Source organism: Lactuca virosa, chromosome 8 (genome assembly GCF_052849685.1).
Source record: "Lactuca virosa cultivar CGN04683 chromosome 8, Lactuca_virosa_CGN04683_v6, whole genome shotgun sequence".
Classification (NCBI taxonomy): Eukaryota; Viridiplantae; Streptophyta; class Magnoliopsida; order Asterales; family Asteraceae; genus Lactuca; species Lactuca virosa.
Window position 1 is genome coordinate 65,224,636 of NC_136433.1, and position 6,000 is coordinate 65,230,635.

The following is a 6,000-nucleotide window of genomic DNA, read 5'->3' on the forward strand; positions in this document are numbered from 1 at the left end:
ATACGAATTTCATAAGTTTTATAAATAATTAAAATATATATTTAATTAAGAATTTCGGATAATATCCGAAGGATTCACCGATCTGATCCGAACTACGCCCATCGTACCCCGATGCATGCACCGCCTCACACTCAAGTGCTCCGATGACGTAAGCGATGACGAATCCGAAGCGTACGCCCCACGTACTGAGCATTACGCCCAGCGTAATGCGAGGCTTCAGCCTCTATAAAAGGCATGCGAGGGCAGCCGATCCTTTTGCTCATTCTCTCTTCTTTCTCTCCCGTTTTGCCTCGATTTTCGTGCAAGAAATATCCCGAAGCCCCGGTATCATTCCCGGCCCCGAAGCAAGTCCCGAAGCCCCGAATATCCCGAGAAGTGCAATTCCCGAGCCGAAGCTCTGCCAGCGAGAAGCCAATTTTTGTGAAGATCTTCCAGATCTACCGAAGAATACTACTTCTACAAGCCGTAGTGCTGTCCGATCATCTTCTGATCAAGTGAGTGTGTAGTTACTTTCTTCTAACACATAAATACGAAGTATTTGCTATGAAATACGTGTTATGTGTTTACATATTATTTGTCTATTTGAAATGGGCATGGAATTGATGTTTTATACAGGTGTTAAATGATTTAAACTGTGTAAGTATTTATATCTACGAAAATGTTGGGTAGAACATGGGTAGATGGGATAGTTGGTGACTATGGAGTTAGCTCCTATTGTATAAACCTTGGCGACGATGTGACTTCGTGCCTATTTGATGAACCTTGGCGACTATGGAGTTAGCGCACGTTGAGTAAACCTTTGGCGACTATGGAGTTAGCGCTTGTTGAGTAAACCTTGGCGACTATGGAGTTAGCGCTTGTTAAGTGAACCTTGGTGACTATGGAGTTAGCGCCTGATAGCTATGGATTTAGTACCTGATAGATAAACTTTGGCAGCAATGGACTTCGTGCCAATTCCTTAGGTAAATCCTTAGGAATGAATGAATGAAGAATAGTTGGTTCTTAGGGTAAAACCTTAAGAAATAAAGAAGATGATGGGGATGGGTAATTGAGTTGATTGTTTGCTGATTAAATATAATAATTATATTATTGTGGGTTGAAAACCCTATATGCTCACCAGGCTTCCAAGTCTGACCCACTCAGTTTTCTTTGTATCACAGGTATAAATACGAAGACATATTTCGCGGAGGGATTAAAGGAGATGTAAATCATTAGTGTAAATAAATGTAAGTTCTGTTTATGCTTATGTGTCTGTATCGGAACATAACATCCCGAGATTTTGTTATATAATGAAAATACTTTTTCTTTAAGAAATGCTTTGATAAATTTTTATCATATTTTGTTTTGGGAACAAATTACGCAACAGTTTTCTTTAAACGATTACTCTGATTTTAAAAATGAAGCATAAACAAATCGGTCTTTTCTGGCCGTGAAATTGGGGATGTCACAGTTGGTATCAGAGCATTAGTTTAAGCGAACTAGGAATTTTGTAGGAAATTTCTAGACTTAAACTTAGAATGCTAAGTAATGATCGTGAGGAGTGTGTCTAAAATGTGTTAGGTAGTACACCTAAATGGACACGAGCACTAGTTTATTTTAGGAAAGTTGCCTAAAATTCTTTTATGTGCTAAATGTTATATGTTGCCATATATGATATTATTTGTTCGGATCTATGGTCTGTTGCCGACCGGATCGGGAAACCTTATGTGTTTAGGATTCTAAGCGTACGTCTACGATATTAGAACTAGCATGTAAACGTTTTGGAGTGATAAGGATGATATATGTATCTATCATGAATGAGGATCTAAATTCACCTTATTCGGTGTATAGATCAAGAATGGCAAGAACTAGGAGCGGAGTTGGAAACACAAATGAGAACAGGAATCAACCACCAGTGATTGAGCAAATACCGGTTGTAGCTGCAGCACCTGAGCCAATGACGATGGCTGGTGTACAAGCAATGATGCAGGCGATGTTGGATCGTCAAATGGAGGAGACCAGGCGGTTGCTTCGACAGAATCGTGAAGAACTGTCAATTCAAGTGGAAGAGCCCGAAGTAAATGGAGGGCATTTAGAAGGAGGGAACTACAGTGGGACCGTTGGTCAAGCCAACCCACCAATAGTTCGCCGAAACAACCAGGATGGAGGAAATGACGGACGTGGATGCAAGTACAAGGATTTCATGGCATCCAAACCACCGTGTCTTTCTGGGAGCCCGACACCGGTGCAAGTCATGGACTGGATCTCCGAGATGGAGACAATGTTTGAAACTTGCGAGTGTAGCAACAGACAGAAGACCGCTCTTGCAATTCCTCTGTTAAAATCTGGAGTACTGAGCTGGTGGAAGTTACTGGCTGGTTCGATGCCCAAGGGGGAAGCTAGCAAGATGTCTTGGGAAGAGTTCGTGGTGCAACTGAAAATGCAATACTGCTCTGAGCACAATCTTCTGGAAATCAACAATGAGTTCCAGAATCTGAAGAAAGGAAAATTGAGCGTCACTGAATACGCTACAAGCTTTACGGAGAAGATGAAGCTTATGCCATACCTAATTCCAACTGAACTTTCCAAGGTTAACAAATTTGCCTATGGATTACCAGCAGACTTTGGTCCGATAGTCAAGCAAGCAACCACTCTGAAAGCCGCCATCTGGGCAGCCAAGAATGTTGAGACCCAAATAAAAGAAAAGGGTCTGGAGAGAGCTGAAGTTGGAGAGAAAAGGAAACGTGAAGGATCTTCAATAATCAACAAAGAAAGCAAATTCTCGAAATCTGGGGGAAAAGATGAAGCTAAGTGGTGTGAGAAGTGTAAAAAGAAACACTTCGGGAAATGTAGCGAGGAGATGACTTGCTACAAATGTGGGAAGACAGGGCATTATGCCAACAAGTGCACACCTATCAAGAAGGTGTGCTACAGATGTAACGAAGAAGGGCATATTTCTAAAGATTGCCCAAAGAAAAACACACCTCCACAGCCAAGGGCATTCCACATGCTCCTCGACGAAGCAGAAAACGATGGGAGGATTAAATGATGAAGACTTCATACCTATATATAAAGTCTGTATCAGGAAGTGTAGCCTATTAGAGGCATAGTATAGGGTGAACTTGAACCTTTGTGTAATCGTTTCAAGAAATAATATAAACCCTGGTTTTGTTATCTGATGTGTTGAATAATTATATGATTTATGTATGGTGACTTGGTTGACTGCGAGACAGTACTTGGGACGAGTATGAGTATGTGTGAATGGTAGTAGAGATCTATACTACCGGAAGCACAGGACTCGTACTTGGATCAGGGAAAGTCACAAGGTTACCAAGAAGCTAGTAATTGATTCCGTTTTATTCAAGTATGTCATTTCCCTTGTTTCGGTAATGGCTAGTAGGATGATGGTTATTCCGACCCTAGTGGTCATATTAAATTGAGTCCGACTTCGATGAGTTGGTTACATGGTCCAGAGGACCAAGTTCGATGTAACATCTGACTTAAGTCAGAAGATTGGAATCATTTTACAAGCCCTATTTCGTTGATGATTCCGGGACGTAATCATCCTAAGGGGGTGATAATTGTAACGCCGTAGATATTGGCTAGTCAATTTAGAGACGATAAGCATCAAAAATGACTTTTTGATAGAAGAGAGTTTATAATGAATAATCACAACCAAGTTGTAGTATATGTCACAAGGTTTCCGTGCATATAAAGAACGTCGAAATCCGAGTTATAACAAAGAAGTTATGACCTGTCGAAGTTTTCGCGACAGAACCGGCACGACACAACGCGACGTAAATAGTGAATTTACGTTAAAGCGCTATTTGGCATTAGCGATCTAAATTAAAGTCGTAGAATATGTTAAACCGAGAGCGTGCATAAAAAGAACGTCAAAATCTGACTTCGTACGAGGAAGTTATGATTTTTCTAAGTTTCAGCATAGCGGTATGCAGCCCGAAGTTCGATTTTGAGATCGAGTGATTTCTAGCCGAAACAATCTAAACGAGAATCGAAGATCTCGTTAATAGTAGTTCAACGGTAAAAAGACAGACGAAAACGGACGTCGGATGAAGAAGTTATGAATTTTTAACGGACATTTCCTGTCCCAGCCTGTTAAAAATATAATAATAAAAATAAATCAAAATTAGCCGACGGAGTCTAAACGAAAGTTGTAGAGCGTAGTCTCACCTACGCGTGGATATAAAGAACGTCAAAAACGAAGTTCGTATGAGGAAGATACGAATTTCATAAGTTTTATAAATAATTAAAATATATATTTAATTAAGAATTTCGGATAATATCCGAAGGATTCACCGATCTGATCCGAACTACGCCCATCGTACCCCGATGCATGCACCGCCTCACACTCAAGTGCTCCGATGACGTAAGCGATGACGAATCCGAAGCGTACGCCCCACGTACTGAGCATTACGCCCAGCGTAATGCGAGGCTTCAGCCTCTATAAAAGGCATGCGAGGGCAGCCGATCCTTTTGCTCATTCTCTCTTCTTTCTCTCCCGTTTTGCCTCGATTTTCGTGCAAGAAATATCCCGAAGCCCCGGTATCATTCCCGGCCCCGAAGCAAGTCCCGAAGCCCCGAATATCCCGAGAAGTGCAATTCCCGAGCTGAAGCTCTGCCAGCGAGAAGCCAATTTTTGTGAAGATCTTCCAGATCTACCGAAGAATACTACTTCTACAAGCCGTAGTGCTGTCCGATCATCTTCTGATCAAGTGAGTGTGTAGTTACTTTCTTCTAACACATAAATACGAAGTATTTGCTATGAAATACGTGTTATGTGTTTACATATTATTTGTCTATTTGAAATGGGCATGGAATTGATGTTTTATACAGGTGTTAAATGATTTAAACTGTGTAAGTATTTATATCTACGAAAATGTTGGGTAGAACATGGGTAGATGGGATAGTTGGTGACTATGGAGTTAGCTCCTATTGTATAAACCTTGGCGACGATGTGACTTCGTGCCTATTTGATGAACCTTGGCGACTATGGAGTTAGCGCACGTTGAGTAAACCTTTGGCGACTATGGAGTTAGCGCTTGTTGAGTAAACCTTGGCGACTATGGAGTTAGCGCTTGTTAAGTGAACCTTGGTGACTATGGAGTTAGCGCCTGATAGCTATAGATTTAGTACCTGATAGATAAACTTTGGCAGCAATGGACTTCGTGCCAATTCCTTAGGTAAATCCTTAGGAATGAATGAATGAAGAATAGTTGGTTCTTAGGGTAAAACCTTAAGAAATAAAGAAGATGATGGGGATGGGTAATTGAGTTGATTGTTTGCTGATTAAATATAATAATTATATTATTGTGGGTTGAAAACCCTATATGCTCACCAGGCTCCCAAGTCTGACCCACTCAGTTTTCTTTGTATCACAGGTATAAATACGAAGACATATTTCACTGAGGGATTAAAGGAGATGTAAATCATTAGTATAAATAAATATAAGTTCTGTTTATGCTTATGTGTCTGTATCGGAACATGACATCCCGAGATTTTGTTATATAATGAAAATACTTTTTCTTTAAGAAATGCTTTGATAAATTTTTATCATATTTTGTTTTGGGAACAAATTCCGCAACAGTTTTCTTTAAACGATTACTCTGATTTTAAAAACGAAGCATAAACAAATCGGTCTTTTCTGGCCGTGAAATTGGGGATGTTACACATGCTACTTCTTGGGTTCTTGATACAGGATGTGGTTATCACATATGTTCTGATTTGCAGGGACTAAAAAGAAATAGGTATGTGGAGCGTGGAAGGATGAATCTGATCATGGGAAACAGAAGATCGTCGCCTGTGACCAAGATTGGAGTTTATTCCTTAGTGCTTAGTAATGGATTAGATTTAAATTTGAATAATTGTTGCTATTCGCCAGATATGGCTAGAAACATCATTTCTTTTCATGGTTTATATAGACAAGCTTTTAGATATTCATTTGATAATGAAAAGGGTTCTATTTATGCTTATTTTAATAATGTTTTATATTTTGAAGCATTG